The sequence below is a fragment of the Hyla sarda genome, chromosome 5 (assembly GCF_029499605.1).
Source record: "Hyla sarda isolate aHylSar1 chromosome 5, aHylSar1.hap1, whole genome shotgun sequence".
NCBI lineage: Eukaryota > Metazoa > Chordata > Amphibia > Anura > Hylidae > Hyla > Hyla sarda.
In genome coordinates, this window is record NC_079193.1 from 303,404,232 (window position 1) to 303,426,048 (window position 21,817).

Consider the following 21,817-nt stretch of genomic DNA (forward strand, 5'->3'; position numbering starts at 1 on the left):
ACCAGTTGATTAAAAAAAAAAAAAATGTTTTCCATTGGGGTACCCTTTAATGTTTCATTGAACCATGTGGATATTGTCGTCCTTAAAGATTCCGTAGTTTAACCAATAAATAAATTACGGCCATTGTGTTAAAATACTGATTTGCACCTTCACTAATGTTTTGGAAATTTTGGACAGAGCGATACAACAATTGTTCATTGAATGTTTCTTTGCTATTCTGTTTATTTTATACATTGAATAGTATCATCAAATACTTATTCCATCCTATGACCTGATCAAACCCGAAGTCTCACCAAAAAGTGTCGGGGAGTTTACACTGATAGCACCTGACTGAAGTGACAACAGTAATTCATGCAGTGAGAATGTGCTTTTCTATTTTTGTCTTTTCTGGTCTCCAGCAATCTGGGTCCAATGTGAATAAAACATTGTGGAGAATTAGCTCTACCTATAAATAATTGAAAGGTTGCAGACATAGGATTTGGAGGACATTTGGTGGTTGGTGTAGTTGGCAATCGCTAGCTGGGAGGAAGAGTTCCAGGATGAAGAGATCCATACCGGAGTATCTACAGTTTTGCAAACAAGTAGTAAAGCCTTGAATACTCTTTACAGAAACAATTACTGAAAGGTACTAGCATTAGAAAGGGTTAAATGTTCATCCTACAGTGTAAGCTCCCTTATAACTTTAAGATTGGTTCGAGTTCAGGACCTTCTAAATTTTCCCTAGACATGGCATTTTTGGTTCTGTATATACTCGAGTATAAGCCGAGTTTTTCAGCACAATTTTTCGTGCTGAAAACGCCCTCCTCGGCTTATACTCGAGTGAACTCTCAGCCTGTCAATCCCTTCATCAGTGGTCTTCAACCTGCGGACCTCCAGATGTTGCAAAACTACAACTCCCAGCAAGCCTGGGCTTGCTGGGTGTTGTAGTTTTGAAACCACTGCAGCCTTCGTCATCATCCAGCTCCCCCCCCCCTTTGTTTTGTCCTCACCTCCCCTCGGCGGGAAGTTAGGGTGAGCTGGTCCGGGCCATCTATGTTGCAAGGACCATCCAGTGGGGATGGTTAGTCGTTGCGGGCTGTCCATCTTCACGGGGGGGGCCTCTTCTCTGCGCTTCGGGCCCGCCCCTGGAGTAGTGACGTTGCCTTGATGCCGCCGCACAGGACGCCGCCGCTCTGGATGATGACGAAGGCCGCAGTGGTCTTCAAACTGCGGACCTCTAGAGGTTTCAAAACTACAACACCCAGCATGCCCGGGCATGCTGGGAGTTGTAGTTTTGCAACATCTGGAGGTCCGCAGGTTGAAGACCACTGATGAAGGGATTGACAGGCGGTGATGATGAAGGGGGGGGGATGATGATGGGGGTCTGGATGATGACAGGGGGGGATGATGTATTTCCCACCCTAGGCTTATAGTCGAGTCAATAACTTTTCCTGGGGTTTTGGGGTAAAATTAGGGGCCTCTGTTGATATTCAGGTCGGCTTATACTTGAGTATAGACGGTAGTTACCTGCACAGGTAAGTGTTTAGGGAATGCTGTGCAGATGGAAGACAGTGAAGATATGCAATGCCAAACAAGTTCTGCATCTCTTTTATGATCTGCATGGTTCCCAGAGGAAGGACACCACTCATTATAAAGTGATGGAGTATCCTAGCAATATAGTATACCCTCATATGACAAGGGAGAGGGTTGTGGACAAGCCAACTGACCCATGTGACAATGATCTAGTATGGATTACAAAATCAATTACTTTCATTGGCTAGAGACTTGCTGTAATCCTGTCTTAGAGGTACAGTATTGTGACGTAAAAAAACACATTGCATAATAATATGCCTTATCATGGTGACTTTTTTGGACCCTATTAGATGTATACGAGCACCGATCTTGTAGATTGTACTCATTGACTGAACCTATTACAAGGCTTGACCAATAAAGATATATATAGTATAGAAAAACAGAAACAGAGATGGTGCCGTTATCCCATTAGGAGTCCTGATGAAAAGTATACCTGTACCTCTAGTGTGAAGAAAAAAAGTAACCACTGCTACTATTTACACCCACTGTGTCCTGTAACTCTGGTGAAACTTAACGTACCCCAGTCAGACTTAGAAGAAACAGCAGGTATGTCCAGCTCACCACCAACACCGCCATGTCTCGGACACGTGTGGAACAACATGCACTCGTCAATACGGAAAGAAGGAGGCGTCCAGCACTTGGTTGGCAACGGTAAAAACGATAGCTTTATTCTTCACAGTTAGGACACACAATGCTGCGGTAAGGACAACAGTGACGCGTTTCAGCGGAGCATGTCCACCTTAGTCATACAAAGAAACAAGTGGCTGACACCTCCTCCAGGTGAAACAAGGTTCAGCTGGTGGGTGTTACCTGTGTGAGCACAGGAAAAAAGGGGAAACTCAGCTCAGACCAAGTTCACATTTAGACATTATACAAAGAGAACAATATCTCAAAAACATTTTTTCTTTACAGATATAAATGTATAAAAAAGTATTAAGTCAGACAGTCAGACTTAGGGCTGATTCTCTGCCAGGAATACCCGGAACATCACCTACACTGCATCTGAAGGCTTCACCAATGTAACATTAAAGGGGTACTCCGTTGAAAACATCTTATCCTCTGTCCAAAGGATAGGGGATAAGATGTTAGATCACGAGGTCCCACCACTGGGGACCCCTGCAATCTCCAGGATGGCAGCGGCGGCATCCAGAACACGGAAGATTGCAGCTTCCGTGTTTGTGTTGCCACGCCCCGTACATTTATGTCTATGGGAGGGGCGTGACGTCTATTACATAGCTGTCACGCCTCCTCCCATAGGCATGAATGGAGGAGGCGTGGCGGCCGGCATCACCAGTCATCGGGAACAGAGGGTAGTTCGCTCTGTACATCGAATGACAGGGGTGCCGCAGCGGCGGGACCCCCGCAATCTAACATCTTATCACCTATCCATTGAACAAGCATTTGCTCATTTATTGTCTGATCGTTGGCTCTATTACATAGGGCTATGTAGATTTGTTTGGCTTATAATCGCTCTTAGTAATAGGAACCTTATTGAAGTATAATAGAAACAAACTTGTACCTATTTGCTCTGAAGCAACGGGCACAGCATCCGTTGCTTCCTGGCTTCTGCGGTAATGTGTGCAACATTTGGTCTCCACAGTGACCAACCTCACTGCTGGTTAGCTGGTCAGAGAGCTGGTACACCAGTCCAATCATGCTCTACCCTGGCATCTCACGCTCTCTAAAACTTGGGCTATTTAAACTGTACACCCCCCCTATCTTGAGCCTGTAATTTCCTGCATCACTAGTGTTCCTGATATTATGCTGATCTTCTATGTCCTGACCAGTCGCCTTGTTTTCTGGCGCTCCTATGGTGCTTTCTGACCCTGACATACCTTCCTGACTGAATGTGATTGCCCTTGTTTGTTGATACTACTAGTGCATGACCTTCTGACTCTCATCATCCTCCACCTGCTGATTTTGCCACCATGTTCCCTCCAGGTACTGACCTGGCTACTTGTTTGTTCTCCTTGTTTCTTTTGCTTAGTTCCCTGGACACGTAAGTAGGGAGTGTTGCCCAATTGGGGCCTCAATTTCTTAGGGGGGAACTCCATCCAAATGGTAGGGACAGGGGTGCAGGATGAGTTATGACTAGATATCCCCTAACATCACAAAACTACTACTATGAATGTGTAATTTATTCTAGCACTTGGTTACTAAAAGCATGTAAGATCACCAGAAGATAGCCACATGCACATCTTGATCGGGCTGTCCGTGGTAAACTTCTAGCCTTACCCAGAGTGATTTTCTTGATCTTCAGATGATCATCACCAGAGAACCTCTATAGAGGGAGAGAAAAGTTTTTTCTGTTGTGAATGTGAAAACACGTATTGGACCAGTTTGATTCTTTCTACTACATTTTATGGATGGTTCCAGTTAACAGTGTGGCCACCAAACTTTCCTATAAAAGAAGAGTTTTCTGTATATAGAGTCTAACAACATTTTATGATGTTTTTTTTCATTATGTTGTCCTTTGATGTTGGTGAAGATAAATGTTGTTTGAGCCGATACCTGCATGAGGGTTTGTTTGTTTGTTTTGGGTACTGCTAAAGCATCCTACTGAAGCTTTGAAATAATAGGATTTAAAAGGGTACTCCGGTGGAAAACATTTTGTTTTAACCCCTTAACGACAATGGACGTAAATGTATGTCTTGGTGACATGGTACTTAACGCACCATGACGTACATTTACACGCCGCCATGATCGCAAGCACCAGAGTGGTGCTCGCGTCATGTGCAGCAGGTCCCAGCTGCTAACAGCAGCCAGGGACCCGCCGGTAATGGCGGACATCCGCGATTGCGCGGATGTCTGCCATTAACCCCTCAGATGCCGTGATCAATACAGACCACGGCATCTGCGGCAAGGCAGTACTTCGAATGGATGATCGGATCGCCCGCAGCGCTGCAGCGGGTATCCGATCATCCAGCATGGTGGCCGGAGGTCCCCTCACCTGGCTCCGGCCGTCTCCCGGGGTCTTCTGCTCTGGTCTGAGATCGAGCAGACCAGAGCAGAAGATCACCGATAATACTGATCAGTGCTATGTCCTACACGTAGCACTGAACAGTATTAGCAATCAAATGATTGCTATGAATAGTCCCCTATGGGGACATAAAAAGTGTAAAAAAAAGTAAAAAAAATTAAAATTAAAAAGTAAAAAAATTTGAAAAATCCCCTCCCGCAATAAAAACGTTAAACGTCCGTTTTTCCCATTTTACCCCCAAAAAAGCATAAAAAATAATGAATACACATATTTGGTATCACTGCGTGCATAAAAGTCTGAACTATTAAAATATATTGTTAATTATCCTGTATGGTGAACGGCGTAAACGTAAGAAAAAAAAAAAAGTCCGAAATTGTTGTTTTTATGTCACATTTTATTCCAAATTTTTTTAAATAAAAAAATTATTAAAAGTAAAACCTAAGCAAATGTGGTACTGATAAAAACTACAGATCATGGCGCAAAAAATTAGCCCTCATATCGCCCCATATACGGAAAAATGAGAAAGTTATAGGTGGTCAAAATAGGGCAATTTCAAACATACTAATTTTGTTAAAATGGTCTGAGATTTTTTTTAAGCAGTACAATTATAGAAAAGCATACAACATGGGTATTATTTTAATCATATTGACCCACAGAATAAAGAAAACATGTCATTTTTACCTGCTAAATTGCGGTTTTCTTTTCAATTTTCCCACATAAATAATATTTGTTTGGTTGCGCCGTACATTTTATGGTAAAATAAGTGATGCAATTACAAAGTACAATTGGTGACGCAAAAAACAAGCCCTCATATGGGTCAGTGGATGGAAATATAAGAGAGTTATGATTTTTAGAAGGCGAGGAGGAAAAAACGAAAATGCAAAAATAAAATTGGTTTGGTCCTTAAGGCCAAACTGGGCCTGGTCCTTAAGGGGTTAAATCAACTGGTGCCAGAAAGTTAAACACATTTTTAAATTACTTCTGTTTAAAAATCTTAATCCTTCCAGTACTTATCAGATGCTGTATGCTCCAGTGAAAGTTCTTTTCTTTTTGAATTTCTTTTCTGCCCGACCACAGTGCTCTCTGCTGACACCTCTGTCCATTTCAGGAACTGTCCAGAGTAGGAGCAAATCCCCATAGCAAACCTCTCCTGCTCTGAACAGTTCCTAAAATAGACAGAGGTGTCAGCAGAGAGCACTGTGGTCAGACAGAAAAGAAATCTAAAAAAAAAAAGAACTTCCTGTGGAGCATACAAAAAAAGTAATTTACAAATCTGTTTAACTTTCTGGCACCAGTTGATTAAAAAAAAATATATGTTTTCCACCGGAGTACCCCTTTAAGCTTTTAGTATGGCAGAATTGATTTGAGTATTGATAGAAGAGAAATCTAGCACTACTATTATCCAGTGTTTTCTCTGTATGTGGGGAGCACAGAAAGAACCCAAAAGACTTCCAGCTCTAAAAAAAAATCCAATCTTTATTTTTTTATGATAAAAGCTTCATCATCAGTAACCCTGATGCGTTTTGGACCCAAAGTCCTTGTCTGTGATCCGATTAAGGCACACCTGTATTGTAGTGAAAAGCATGCATCCATGTGGTCCCTGATCTCTATGGTGAAATCACACCGAATAACCAGCACTTATTATAAGCCTATATGTCTGCTCACACAGAGGACTTCTTTGTGTCATCAGGGAGGATGCCTTTTTTGGGACTGTTTCTTTCATAGTAATCACTCTCTTTTGCGCTTTAAGATAAATACAACATACAGACTGTTTTGTACCATTGCCAATGAACTATGGATGTACAGTACATAAGAGAACATTACTTTAAAAAACTGCAGGTTCTATTACACACATGGAATAAAGCAAAGTATGGTATTAAAGGGGTACTTCACCCCTAGACATTTTATCACTTATCCAAAGTATAGGGGATAAGATGCCTGATCTTGGGGTTCTCGCCACTGGGGACCCCACGATCTCGGCTGCGGCACCCCAAACAACTGTGCTCTGTGCTCGATGACTGGCGATGCAGGGGCGGAGGCTCATGACGTCACGGTAACAGCCCGCTCGTGACGTCATGGTCATGCCCCCTCAATACAGGTCTATGGGGGGGCATGGCTGTCACACCCCATGCCATAGACTTGCATTGAGGGGGCGTGACCATGATGTCACAAGTCTCTGGTACTGCACCCGATGCTCTAAACGAACGCCAGGTGCCGCAGGGAGATCGCATGGGTCCCCAGCAGTGGGACCACCGCAATCAGACATCTTATCCCCTTTAAGGCTCTCATATAACTAAGGGTGCATTGACATCACAATTTTGCTATATAGTTCCCGTATACAACGGGAAAACTGTATACAACCGTATGGAAAACCATATACATAGATGTCCCATGCAAAAAACGTATGCAACAAGATGTATCCAGTTATGTAAGTTTTGGGTTGTGTACAGTTTTATGTGTTTTTTTTACCGTACACAAAACTGCAGTCTACTACGGTTTTGTGTCCTGTTTAAAAACCGTATTTCTTTCCCATATCTGTGGTTTTCCTGTCATGCTGACTGTCTCAATAGCTATTCTTAACAGTAAAATTAATTCCTATTCTCATCATCATAGAACTATTATTTTATATACTTTATTGGTTGTTAGGCAAAGAATAGCACATAAATGGAACTCTTCTGCCATACCCTCCATTAAGGAAATAATTAATGGAATAAACAATAACTGCTGTCATGAATACAAAAGTGCAGAATAATCCCAAGACAGATTGCCATACTTTCTATATATGTGGCACATTTGGTTACACAGCAAATATAATTCCATTCAACTGTAATTAATTATTTTGCTTATTTATTTGTTTACTCATTCATTTTCTTTTTATCATTTCCCTGGCATTCTATAGATCTATTAATAATTACTTTGAAGATGCTATTATTTATACAGTGGTCCCTAAACATACGATGGTAATCCGTTCCAAATGGACCATCGTTTGTTGAAACCATCGTATGCTGAGGGATCCGTGCAATGTAAAGTATAGGACAGTGATCTACAACCTGCGGACCTCCAGATGTTGCAAAACTACAACACACAGCATGCCCGGACAGCCAACGGCTGTCCGGGCATGCTGGGAGTTGTAGTTTTGCAACATCTGGAGGTCCGCAGGTTGAAAACCACTGGTATTGGAGATTATACTCACGTGTCCCCGCCTCTCTGGATCATCACCGCTCGTCAGCGCTGCCCTGGATGTCGCCTTCCATTGTTGTCACCACATCCCTGACGCTCCGGCAAGGCCTCTGCTTCCCCGGCATCCTCGCTCTCCGTCGCCGTCATCACGTCGCTACACACGCCGCTCCTATTGGATGACGGGAAGGTGTGCGCAGCGACGTGATGACGATGATGGAGAGCGCTGACGATGCAGGGATCCCGAAGAGGACGCGCCGGAGCCCCGAGGACAGGTAAGTGATCGTCAGCGGACCACACGGGGGGACCGTACACTGCTATCTGGTAGCAGCTGAAGCAGTCTGCGCTGCCAGATAGCCGTTTATGCGATGGTCCCGACATACAAAAGCATCGTATGTTGATGCTGCCTTCAACATGCGATGGCCTCTGAGAGGCCATCGTATGTTGAAATGATCTTATGTCGAGGCCATCGTAGGTCGGGGGGTCACTGTATCTTATTATGGGTATAGCCCTGTGGAGGAGATAAATGACCCGGCGTGTGTTACTGGTGGTGCATCACGTATAGAGCTCAAGAAGATACTGCAAATATAGAAGAAATAGTAAACAGAGCACTCACACTACTGCTGGAGGTCTTCAATTCAGGCTGTATTCACGGACGTCCCGGCATAGGAGACCTCTGCAGGGAGAGGCAGATGGAATCAGGGGGAAGCGCGGCCACAGTCCCGTATCGCACCAATGGGTGCTTCGTCAGGCCGGCCTGACGAAGCACCCATTGGTGCGATACAGGACCGTGGCCGCTGTCCGAGCTTCCCCCTGATTACATCTGCCTCTCCTTACAGAGGTCACCTATGCCGGGACGTCCGTGAATACAGCCTGAATTGAAGCCCTCCAGCAGTAGTGTGAGTGCTCCGTTTCCTATTTCTTCTATATTTGCAGTATATATAACTATATACAACGCTCTCAACTCCACTATTCGGCTGTCAGGGCATGATGGGAGTTGTAATTTTATACCAGCTGGAAGGTCACAGATGGAGGACCGTTACTCTAGGACCATAATGTCCAATGTAATAGTTAAATTAGGGAAGCCGTTTTATAAACTGTATCCTCTACTCCTTCCCTGTAAGATTGAGTAAACGGATATGACCAGCAGAAGTATGAGTGTTCCCTTTTCCTGTTTGGACTGTCAGTAAACATTTTGTAGGAGGGAGATTATAATAATTTAGCATTTCCGCCGCGTCATACCATCTTAGGAGCAATTGATAGCAATTGATGGTTTTCATGAAATGGCACATACATCAAGAAACCGTGGGAATAAGCCCGGATATATGAGACAGGTAATGGAAACCAGTCCAATCCAGGCAGCAAAGCATTGGGGGCGGTCTGGCATATGGTTAGGTTAAGATCCAAACTCTAGGGTTGCAAGCCACAAACACTTATCACGTGTATTTGTAGCTACTTTAAACATGGACACAGATTACCCTTCCATATGACAGTCATTAGGCAGGAAATGTCTGTTTACTATAACTACACCGCCAATGTTATCTCACTATTTGTAATCCATTTTATAATTAGCTTAAACATCTGTAACAAGACAAAATAGTAGCATCCAACAAATTATCAACTACATCAACATTGTTATATCAGAACACATACTATTGTATAATATAGGAACGAGCTCAGGCCATGAGGGTGTTAGCAGGCACCCCTGGTAATGGCACTATTGTATAATATAGGAACGAGCTTAGGCCATGAGGGTGCTAGCAGGCACCCCTGGTAATGGCACTATTGTATAATATAGGAACGAGCTTAGGCCATGAGGGTGCTAGCAGGCACCCCTGGTAATGGCACTATTGTATAATATAGGAACGAGCTTAGGCCATGAGGGTGCTAGCAGGCACCCCTGGTAATGGCACTATTGTATAATATAGGAACGAGCTCAGGCCATGAGGGTGCTAGCAGGCACCCCTGGTAATGGCACTATTGTATAATATAGGAACGAGCTCAGGCCATGAGGGTGCTAGCAGGCACCCCTGGTAATGGCACTATTGTAAAACCTGATTTAAACAAAAAGTCATTTTCTGATTACACGTTCCCTCTAAAAGAAAAATGTATGTCTTATGGTTTCTGCTGCTTAGGACTAGTTGTTCAGCACAGTCACATGAAGAGTTCACTGATTGATGATCTCAGGTCCATTATTCTTTTCCAAAGTTCTAGTTTTGATTAATGGTGAAATCTAAGTGTTTACAAAACACCACATGGAAGATAAACTGATGTAGTGATGATATATTTATATAGTATTCATAATATAGGGTATCAGCACTAGCTCAACACCTGTGCAATAATAAATCAATATGTTTTGTAATCAACCATGAAAGCCGAGTATCAGTGTATCACAGTAACTAGTAGCTTCATCACGTCATAGCATTCCCCATCTGATAGTATGGAGACCTCAGTATAACACACATTATAGACTACTCATCTGATAGTATAGAGACCTCAGTATAGCACCCTTTATCTGCTACTCATCTGATAGTATGGAGACCTCAGTATAACACACTTTATCTGCTACTCATCTGATAGTATGGAGACCTCAGTATAGCACACATTATAGACTACTCATCTGATAGTATAGAGACTTCAGTATAACACACATTATAGAATACTCATCTGATAGTATGGAGACCTCAGTATAACACACATTATAGACTACTCATCTGATAGTATGGAGACCTCAGTATAACACACATTATAGACTACTCATCTGATAGTATGGAGACCTCAGTATAGCACACATTATAGACTACTCATCTGATAGTATGGAGACCTCAGTATAGCACACTTCATAGATGTTACGCCGAGCGCTCCGGGTCCCCGCTCCTCCCCGGAGCGCTCGCAACTTCCTCGCATTTGCAGCGCCCCGGTCAGACCTGCTGACCGGCTGCGCTGCAATGTCTCTCTCAGCCGGGATGCGATTCGCGATGCGCATCCCGGCTCCCGTACCTGACTCGCTCCCCGTCGGTCTTGTCCCGGCGCGCGCGGCCCCCCTCCTTAGGGCGCGCGCGCGCCGGGTCTCTGCAATTTAAAGGGCCACTGCGCCACTGATTGGCGCAGCAGGTTTAATTAGTGTGTTCACCTGTGCACTCCCTATTTATACATCACTTCCCCTGCACTCCCTTGCCGGATCTTGTTGCCATTGTGCCAGTGAAAGCGTTTCCTTGTGTGTTCCTAGCCTGTGTTCCAGACCTCCTGCCGTTGCCCCTGACTACGATCCTAGCTGCCTGCCCTGACCTTCTGCTACGTCCGACCTTGCTCTTGTCTACTCCCTTGTACCGCGCCTATCTTCAGCAGTCAGAGAGGTTGAGCCGTTGCTGGTGGATACGACCTGGTTGCTACCGCCGCTGCAAGACCATCCCGCTTTGCGGCGGGCTCTGGTGAATACCAGTAGCAACTTAGAACCGGTCCACCAACACGGTCCACGCCAATCCCTCTCTGGCACAGAGGATCCACCTCCAGCCAGCCGAATCGTGACAGTAGATCCGGCCATGGATCCCGCTGAAGTCCCACTGCCAGTTGTCGCCGACCTCACCACGGTGGTCGCCCAGCAGTCGCAACAGATAGCGCAACAAGGCCACCAGCTGTCTCAACTGACCGTGATGCTACAGCAGCTATTACCACAACTCCAGCAACAATCTCCTCCGCCAGCTCCTGCACCTCCTCCGCAGCGAGTGGCCGCTTCCGGCCTACGATTATCCTTGCCGGATAAATTTGATGGGGACTCTAAGTTTTGCCGTGGCTTTCTTTCACAATGTTCCCTGCACTTGGAGATGATGTCGGACCAGTTTCCTACTGAAAGGTCTAAGGTGGCTTTCGTAGTAAGCCTTCTGTCTGGGAAAGCTCTGTCATGGGCCACACCGCTCTGGGACCGCAATGACCCTGTCACTGCCTCTGTACACTCCTTCTTCACGGAGATTCGAAGTGTCTTTGAGGAACCTGCCCGAGCCTCTTCTGCTGAGATTGCCCTGCTGAACCTGGTCCAGGGTAATTCTTCTGTTGGCGAGTACGCCATCCAATTCCGTACTCTTGCCTCCGAATTATCCTGGAATAATGAGGCCCTCTGCGCGACCTTTAAAAAAGGCCTATCCAGCAACATTAAAGACGTGCTGGCCGCACGAGAAATTCCTGCTAACCTGCATGAACTTATTCATCTGGCCACCCGCATTGACATGCGTTTTTCCGAAAGGCGTCAGGAGCTCCGCCAGGATATGGACTTTGTTCGCACGAGGCGGTTTCTCTCCCCGGCTCCTCTCTCCTCTGGTCCTCTGCAATCCGTTCCTGTGCCTCCCGCCGTGGAGGCTATGCAAGTTGACCGGTCTCGCTTGACACCTCAAGAGAGGACACGACGCCGCATGGAGAATCTGTGCCTGTACTGTGCCAGTACCGAACACTTCTTGAAGGATTGTCCTATCCGTCCTCTCCGCCTGGAAAGACGTACGCTGACTCCGCACAAAGGTGAGACAGTTTTTGATGTCAACTCTGCTTCTCCACGCCTTACTGTGCCTGTGCGGATATCTTCCTCTACCTTCTCCTTCTCTGCTATGGCCTTCTTGGATTCCGGATCTGCAGGAAATTTTATTTTGGCCTCTCTCATCAACAGGTTCAACATCCCTGTGACCAGTCTCGCCAGACCCCTCTACATCAATTCTGTTAACAATGAAAGATTGGACTGTACCGTGCGTTACCGCACGGAACCTCTCCTAATGTGCATCGGACCTCATCACGAAAAAATAGAATTTTTGGTCCTCTCCAACTGCACTTCTGAAATTCTTCTTGGATTACCGTGGCTTCAACGCCATTCCCCAACCCTTGATTGGTCCTCAGGAGAAATCAAGAACTGGGGTACTTCTTGTCTCAAGGACTGTCTTAAACCAGTTCCCAGTACTCCCTGCCGTGACCCTGTGGTTCCCCCTGTATCCGGTCTTCCTAAGGCTTATATGGACTATGCTGACGTCTTTTGCAAGAAGCAAGCTGAGACTTTACCCACTCACAGGCCTTATGACTGTCCTATTGACCTCCTCCCGGATACTACTCCACCCCGGGGCAGAATCTATCCTCTGTCTGCTCCAGAGACTCTTGCCATGTCAGAGTACATCCAGGAAAATTTAAAAAAGGGGTTTATCCGCAAATCCTCCTCTCCTGCCGGAGCTGGATTTTTTTTTGTGTCCAAAAAAGATGGCTCCCTACGCCCTTGCATTGACTACCGCGGACTTAATAAAATCACGGTAAAAAACCGCTACCCCTTACCTCTTATCTCGGAACTCTTTGATCGCCTACAAGGTGCCCACATCTTTACCAAACTGGTCTTAAGGGGGGCTTATAATCTCATCCGCATCAGGGAGGGGGACGAATGGAAGACTGCATTTAACACCAGAGATGGACACTTTGAGTATCTGGTCATGCCCTTTGGCCTGTGCAACGCCCCTGCCGTCTTCCAAGACTTTGTTAATGACATTTTTCGTGATCTCTTATATTCCTGTGTTGTGGTTTATCTGGACGATATTCTGATTTTTTCTGCCAACTTAGAAGAACACCGCCAGCATGTCCGCATGGTTCTTCAGAGACTTCGGGACAATCAACTTTATGCCAAAATGGAGAAATGTCTCTTTGAATGTCAATCTCTTCCTTTCCTAGGATACTTGGTCTCTGGCCAGGGACTACAAATGGACCCAGATAAACTCTCTGCCGTCTTAGATTGGCCACGCCCTTCCGGACTCCGTGCTATCCAACGTTTTTTGGGGTTTGCCAATTATTACAGACAATTTATTCCACACTTTTCCACTATTGTGGCTCCTATCGTGGCTTTAACCAAGAAAAATGCCAATCCCAAGTCCTGGTCTCCACAAGCGGAAGACGCATTTAAACATCTCAAGTCTGCCTTTTCTTCTGCTCCCGTGCTCTCCAGACCTGACCCATCTAAACCCTTCCTATTGGAGGTAGATGCCTCCTCAGTGGGAGCTGGAGCTGTCCTTCTACAAAAAAATTCTTCCGGGCATGCTGTTACTTGTGGGTTTTTTTTCTAGGACCTTCTCTCCAGCGGAGAGAAATTACTCCATCGGGGATCGAGAACTACTGGCCATTAAATTGGCGCTTGAGGAATGGAGGCATCTGCTGGAGGGATCAAAATTTCCAGTTATCATATACACTGATCACAAGAATCTCTCCTATCTCCAGTCTGCCCAACGACTGAACCCTCGCCAGGCCAGATGGTCGTTGTTCTTTGCCCGTTTTAACTTTGAAATTCATTTTCGCCCTGCTGACAAGAACATTAGGGCCGATGCCCTCTCTCGTTCTTCTGATGCCTCTGAAGTAGAGGTCTCTCCGCAACACATCATTCCTCCGGACTGTCTGATCTCCACTTCTCCTGCCTCCATCAGGCAAACTCCTCCAGGGAAGACCTTCGTTTCTCCACGCCAGCGTCTCGGGATTCTCAAATGGGGACACTCCTCCCATCTCGCAGGCCATGCGGGCATCAAAAAATCCTTGCAACTCATCTCTCGTTTTTATTGGTGGCCGACTCTGGAGACGGATGTTGTTGATTTTGTGCGGGCCTGTACTGTCTGTGCCCGGGATAAGACTCCTCGCCAGAAGCCTGCTGGCCTCCTTCATCCTCTGCCCGTTCCCGAACAGCCTTGGTCACAGATTGGTATGGACTTTATTACAGACTTGCCCTCATCCCGTGGCAACACAGTTGTTTGGGTGGTCGTTGATCGATTTTCCAAGATGGCACATTTTATTCCTCTTCCTGGTCTTCCTTCAGCGCCTCAGTTGGCAAAGCAATTTTTTGTACACATTTTTCGCCTTCATGGATTGCCCACCCATATCGTCTCGGATAGAGGCGTCCAATTCGTGTCTAAATTCTGGAGGGCCCTCTGTAAACAGCTCAAGATTAAATTAAACTTCTCTTCTTCTTATCATCCCCAATCCAATGGGCAAGTAGAAAGAATTAATCAGGTCCTGGGTACTATTTACGGCATTTTGTTTCCTCCCGCCAGGATGACTGGGCAGATCTTCTACCATGGGCCGAATTCTCATACAACTTCAGAGTCTCCGAATCTTCTGCTAAGTCCCCATTTTTCGTGGTGTACGGCCGTCACCCTCTTCCCCCCCTCCCTACTCCCTTGCCCTCTGGTTTGCCCGCTGTGGATGAAGTGACTCGTGATCTTTCCACCATATGGAAAGAGACCCAAAATTCTCTTTTACAGGCTTCATCCCGGATGAAAAGATTTGCCGATAAGAAAAGAAGAACTCCCCCCATTTTTGCTCCCGGAGACAAGGTATGGCTCTCTGCTAAATATGTCCGCTTTCGTGTCCCCAGTTACAAACTGGGACCACGCTATCTTGGTCCTTTCAAAGTCTTGTGCCAGATCAACCCTGTCTCTTACAAACTCCTTCTTCCTCCTTCTCTTCGTATTCCCAATGCCTTCCATGTCTCTCTCCTTAAACCACTCATCATTAACCGCTTCTCTCCCAAACTTGTTTCTCCCACTCCTGTATCCGGTTCTTCTGACGTCTTCTCCGTGAAGGAGATTCTGGCCTCCAAGACAGTCAGAGGAAAAAAAAATTTTTGGGTGGATTGGGAAGGCTGTGGTCCAGAAGAGAGATCCTGGGAACCTGAGGACAACATCCTAGACAAAAGTCTTATTCTCAGGTTCTCAGGCTCCAAGAAGAGGGGGAGACCCAAGGGGGGGGGTACTGTTACGCCGAGCGCTCCAGGTCCCCGCTCCTCCCCGGAGCGCTCGCAACTTCCTCGCATTTGCAGCGCCCCGGTCAGACCTGCTGACCGGGTGCGCTGCAATGTCTCTCTCAGCCGGGATGCGATTCGCGATGCGGGAGGCGCCCGCTCGCGATGCGCATCCCGGCTCCCGTACCTGACTCGCTCCCCGTCGGTCTTGTCCCGGCGCACGCGGCCCCGCTCCTTAGGGCGCGTGCGCGCCGGGTCTCTGCAATTTAAAGGGCCACTGCGCCACTGATTGGCGCAGCAGGTTTAATTAGTGTGTTCACCTGTGCACTCCCTATTTATACATCACTTCCCCTGCACTCCCTCGCCGGATCTTGTTGCCATTGTGCCAGTGAAAGCGTTTCCTTGTGTGTTCCTAGCCTGTGTTTCAGACCTCCTGCCGTTGCCCCTGACTACGATCCTAGCTGCCTGCCCTGACCTTCTGCTACGTCCGACCTTGCTCTTGTCTACTCCCTTGTACCGCGCCTATCTTCAGCAGTCAGAGAGGTTGAGCTGTTGCTGGTGGATACGACCTGGTTGCTACCGCCGCTGCAAGACCATCCCGCTTTGCGGCGGGCTCTGGTGAATACCAGTAGCAACTTAGAACCGGTCCACCAACACGGTCCACGCCAATCCCTCTCTGGCACAGAGGATCCACCTCCAGCCAGCTGAATCGTGACAATAGACTACCCATCTGATAGTATGGAGACTTCAGTATAACACACTTTATAGACTACCCATCTGATAGTATGGAGACTTCAGTATAGCGCACTTTATAGAATTCCCATCTGATAGTATGGAGACCTCAGTATAACACACATTATAGACTACCCATCTGATAGTATGGAGACTTCAGTATAGCACACTTTATAGACTACTCATCTGATAGTATGGAGACCTCAGTATAGCACACATTATAGACTACTCATCTGATAGTATGGAGACCTCAGTATAACACACATTATAGACTACCCATCTGATAGTATGGAGACCTCAGTATAACACACTTTATAGACTACCCATCTGATAGTATGGAGACCTCAGTATAACACACTTTACAGACTACCCATCTGATAGTATGGAGACTTCAGTATAGCACACTTTATAGAATTCCCATCTGATAGTATGGAGACCTCAGTATAACACACATTATAGACTACCCATCTGATAGTATGGAGACTTCAGTATAGCACACTTTATAGAATTCCCATCTGATAGTATGGAGACCTCAGTATAGCACACATTATAGACTACTCATCTGATAGTATGGAGACCTCAGTATAACACACTTCATAGACTACCCATCTGATAGTATGGAGACCTCAGTATAACACACTTCATAGACTACCCATCTGACAGTATGGAGACTTCAGTATAGCACACATTATAGACTACTCATCTGATAGTATGGAGACCTCAGTATAACACACATTATAGACTACTCATCTGATAGTATGGAGACTTCAGTATAGCACACTTTATAGAATTCCCATCTGATAGTATGGAGACCTCAGTATAACACACATTATAGACTACTCATCTGATAGTATGGAGACTTCAGTATAACACACTTTATAGACTACTGATCTGATAGTATGGAGACTTCAGTATAACACACATTATAGACTACCCATCTGATAGTATGGAGACTTCAGTATAACACACATTATAGACTACTCATCTGATAGTATGGAGACCTCAGTATAACACACATTATAGACTACTCATCTGATAGTATGGAGACTTCAGTATAACACACTTTATAGAATTCCCATCTGATAGTATGGAGACTTCAGTATAGCACACTTTATAGACTACCCATCTGATAGTATGGAGACTTCAGTATAGCGCACTTTATAGACTACCCATCTGATAGTATGGAGACTTCAGTATAACACACTTTATAGAATTCCCATCTGATAGTATGGAGACTTCAGTATAGCACACTTTATAGAATTCCCATCTGATAGTATGGAGACTTCAGTATAGCACACTTTATAGACTACCCATCTGATAGTATGGAGACTTCAGTATAACACACTTTATAGAATTCCCATCTGATAGTATGGAGACTTCAGTATAGCACACTTTATAGAATTCCCATCTGATAGTATGGAGACTTCAGTATAGCACACTTTATAGACTACCCATCTGATAGTATGGAGACTTCAGTATAGCACACTTTATAGACTACCCATCTGATAGTATGGAGACTTCAGTATAGCACACTTTATAGAATTCCCATCTGATAGTTTGGAGACTTCAGTATAGCACACTTTATAGACTACCCATCTGATAGTATGGAGACTTCAGTATAGCACACTTTATAGAATTCCTATCTGATAGTATGGAGACCTCAGTATAGTACACTTTATAGACTACTCATCTGATAGTATGGAGACTTCAGTATAGCACACATTATAGACTACCCATCTGATAGTATGGAGACCTCAGTATAACACACATTATAGACTACTCATCTCATAGTATGGAGACTTCAGTATAACACACTTCATAGACTACTCATCTGATAGTATGGAGACTTCAGTATAGCACACTTTATAGAATTCCCATCTGATAGTATTGAGACCTCAGTATAGTGCACTTCATAGACTACTCATCTGATAGTATGGAGACTTCAGTATAGCACACATTATAGAATTCCCATCTGATAGTATTGAGACCTCAGTATAGTGCACTTCATAGACTACTCATCTGATAGTATGGAGACTTCAGTATAGCACACATTATAGAATTCCCATCTGATAGTATTGAGACCTCAGTATAGTGCACTTCATAGACTACTCATCTGATAGTATGGAGACTTCAGTATAACACACATTATAGACTACTCATCTGATAGTATGGAGACCTCAGTATAACACACTTTATCTGCTACCCATCTGATAGTATGGAGACTGCTGAATTATCAATAGGTCAAAGAATGGAACAATCTTTCTGTATTCTGTATGGATACACTAAATATTTGAAGAAACCAAAGCAGGTTTTGGATCCAGTTTCATAAATCTTAGAAAATGCCTACTTTTTTAATTTTACTAAACTCAAACTCAGTAGTGAATTTTGTTCAAAAGGAATGTGAGATATAAAAGAAGGACTTAGACTGGGTCTACATTTGCATTGTATTTTCTATAGTTTTGCTCTTTCACTGGAGCAGAAGAAAAAAACACAGGGAGACAGTGGATATTTACATGCCGGTATACACGAATGGTGTCTGATGGACCCCGTCAACTTTAAAGGAGCTAATTGGGTTTCTGGCAGGGTATCCAGAATTTTATTGAACAAAGTACCACAGCATGCTGTACTGTTTTGTTTATTATTATTATTATTATGTATTTTTTTGGAACCTGAGATGGGGGAACCCAACAGAGCCTCCAACCTACGTGTAATCTCAGCTTTCTATTCATCTTTTTTGTTTGTGAAACCTCATTCCTGGTTTTAGAAACTAAACCAAAAATGGAATTGACCAAACCAAGACTATAAGGTTAGGTTTCCATGCAGGCTTTTTCTGGTGTTTTTTTTTTTTTTTTTTTTTTTTTTTAGAAAACTAGAACCAGAACAAGCCATCACTGATAAAGGGTAGCACACCCAATATAATCCATTAGAAAAATAAAGATATTTTATTGATACACAATGTATTAGACACAAACAATTGCACACAAAAAGAAGGTTAAAAACATTAAAATCCCTGGCTTGCTAAAGCCAGCACACAACTTAGGGGAGGGGCCATGAACCCCCTCTCCTAACCTGACACCCGCCCTCAGTGATACAATAAACAACCTGTGTGTCACGTCTGTAGTTCGCATGCAGGTAACAATAATGTCAGTTATGCAATATGTAACACCATATCCATACGAATGCTATATAATGACTACACTGCAGCTATGTAGATAAACAAATTACCACATGAGACCAGACATCACAGGCCAGGTAGCGATTGATGGAGTAAGGGAGGACGGGGTCACCAGAGTCCAGACTGGTGACCCCGTCCTCCCTTATTCTGTGCTTTTCTTCACTGGGCAGCACCCCGCATATACTAGGTTGAACCCCTCCTGTTTCTTTCTGTCTTTCTTAGAAAACTGCCTCTACAGTTTTAAAGCCGCACATCACCCTGCATAAACAGGTGAAGTTCAGCCAATTATAAATTCGGAGGGCTGCATTAATGAATGAGCTTCCAGCCTGTTGGCCCTTGTAAAAGGGCCCCAAAATGATACTTTGCTAAAAAGATATGGGGGGGGGATAGGGGAAGAATTTATTATTTGCAAAGTTTTCTCTATTTTTTAAAGCAATGTTTGAGTACTAATTCTTTTTGTGCAAAATGTATAAAAATGCACAAGTTTCATCATACATTTTGAGTACAGATGTGCCTAAATGTGCTACTTTTCTGGAAAAAAAAAAGAAAAAGCGCAAATGATTAATCACACTAAAACACAAGAAAATTACAAACCTTGCCTCCATGAGGTGAAAAAAATAAATGATACATTCTGCACAGACACAAAGCTAAGCTTTTTCGCCAAATACAACCAAAAACAGCTTGTTAAATCTCCTCCATGGATTTCTAACAAGGATCTGTTGGTTGCATGCCTATTATTTCCAGTATTTTCAGTTACATTTAAATAGTTTTTCCCCTTTTTCTTAGAAAGTTACCGCAATGACAATTAGATTATATTGGGGGGCATTTACTAATCTTTTACTATGTAGTCTGGTTTTTACCCTGTTTTTTTCTACTTCATTTTTGACTATGTGCGACAAATTTACTAAATTGCTGCACGGCATTAATAAATTTGGCACACATAGGCAAAAGTGGGAAATTTACTTCATGTAGTAGAAAAAATAGTCTGTTCCTTTTTCCTGCTGTCTGAATAGGTTTGGCTGCTGGTTTCCTTCTGGATCTTTTGTTTTTGAGTTTTTTTTTAGCTTTTTCACCACATCTAAATAATTCAATAACTACAGTGGTCCCTCAAGTTACAATATTAATTGGTTCCAGGAAAACCATTGTAAGTTGAAACCATTGTATGTTGAGACCATAACTCTATGGAAACGTGGTAATTGGTTCTAAAGGCACCAAAATGTCATCCAAAATAGGAAAAAGTGACAAAGAAAAATAAGTAGATAACTAATATAGATAAAGCAAATCCTTACATATAAAAGTAATAAAGATCTGCTGGGAGCTGTAAATTACTGTCTATGTCAGTGTTTCCCAAGCAGGGAGCCTCCAGCTGTTGCAAAACTATAACTCCCAGCATGCCTGGACAGCCAAAGGCTGTCCGGGCATGCTGGGAGTTGTAGTTTTGCAAAAGATGGGGCCACCCTGCTTGGGAAACACTGTCTATGTAGAGGACAGGAGCTTCTTCAGGGGTCCTGTACAGTACAGGAAATGTCCCAAACAAGTAATGGAGTCGCCCTCACCTGGTGTCCAAAAGAGCAGCTAACGCTGATACAGGTAAAGTGTACAGAACATGTAATACCAGACACCAGTCAGTGCATACACTTCAGTAATACAGGGGTTTTACCAGTGAATGCCCATTTTGATTGGTTGGTTCTTCCAGCCATTGACACGTTTTACAGATCTGGACTGTCTGTAGCATTGTATGTTGAGTCTGGTTTCAACTTACGATGGTCCAGAAAAGACCATTGTATGTTGAAACTATTGTATGTTGAGGCCATTGTAAGTTGAGGGATCACTGTAAATTGTAGTTATGGCTCAGAAGTGGTAAACGGCGTTTAGTGTGTGTGTTTATTACATTTTTTTAACACAGTTTTTTTCTCCCTAAATGTACTTACACTTTTTTTTTTTTTTGGTTACTTCTTCTACAGATCTGTGTATCCTGTGGACTCCTTCGGATTCGGTGGACTACTTCGATGACCAGCGTTTTTCTTTGCTTGATGTTAATAAAATGGTTAACGAGGGCTTGTGGGGGAGTGTTTTTTGTAATAAATTTTTTTTTAAACCTGTTGTGTTTTATTTTTATTTTACTAGACAGGCTTAGTAGTGGAAGCTGTCTTATAGACTGAGTCCATTACTAAGCCGGGCTAAGCGTTAGCCACAAAAACAGCTAGCGCTAACCCCCAATTATTACCCCGGTACCCAACACCACAGGGGTGCCGGGAAGAGCCGGTACCAACAGGCCCGGAGCGTCAAAAATGGCGCTCCTGGGCCTAGGCGGTAACAGGCTGGCGTTATTTAGGTTGGGGAGGGCCAATAACAATGGTCCTCGCCCACCCTGGGAACGTCAGGCTGTTACTGTTTGGTTGGTATTTGGTTGAGAATAAAAATAGGGGGACCCTATGCGTTT

General features: G+C 44.3%; 1 long non-coding RNA gene across 1 annotated transcript in view; it reads right to left on the reverse strand.

Moving 5' to 3' along the window:
• Positions 1-461: 461 nt before the first annotated feature.
• LOC130272712 (uncharacterized) overlaps positions 462-21,817 on the reverse strand; it is a 49,522-nt gene continuing 28,166 nt past the window's right edge. Inside the window, exons 2-3 of the long non-coding RNA XR_008843698.1 lie at positions 3,808-3,853; positions 462-563 (exon numbers count right to left, since the gene is read on the reverse strand). This is a non-coding gene — a long non-coding RNA (uncharacterized LOC130272712). The remainder of the gene's footprint in view (positions 564-3,807; positions 3,854-21,817) is intronic.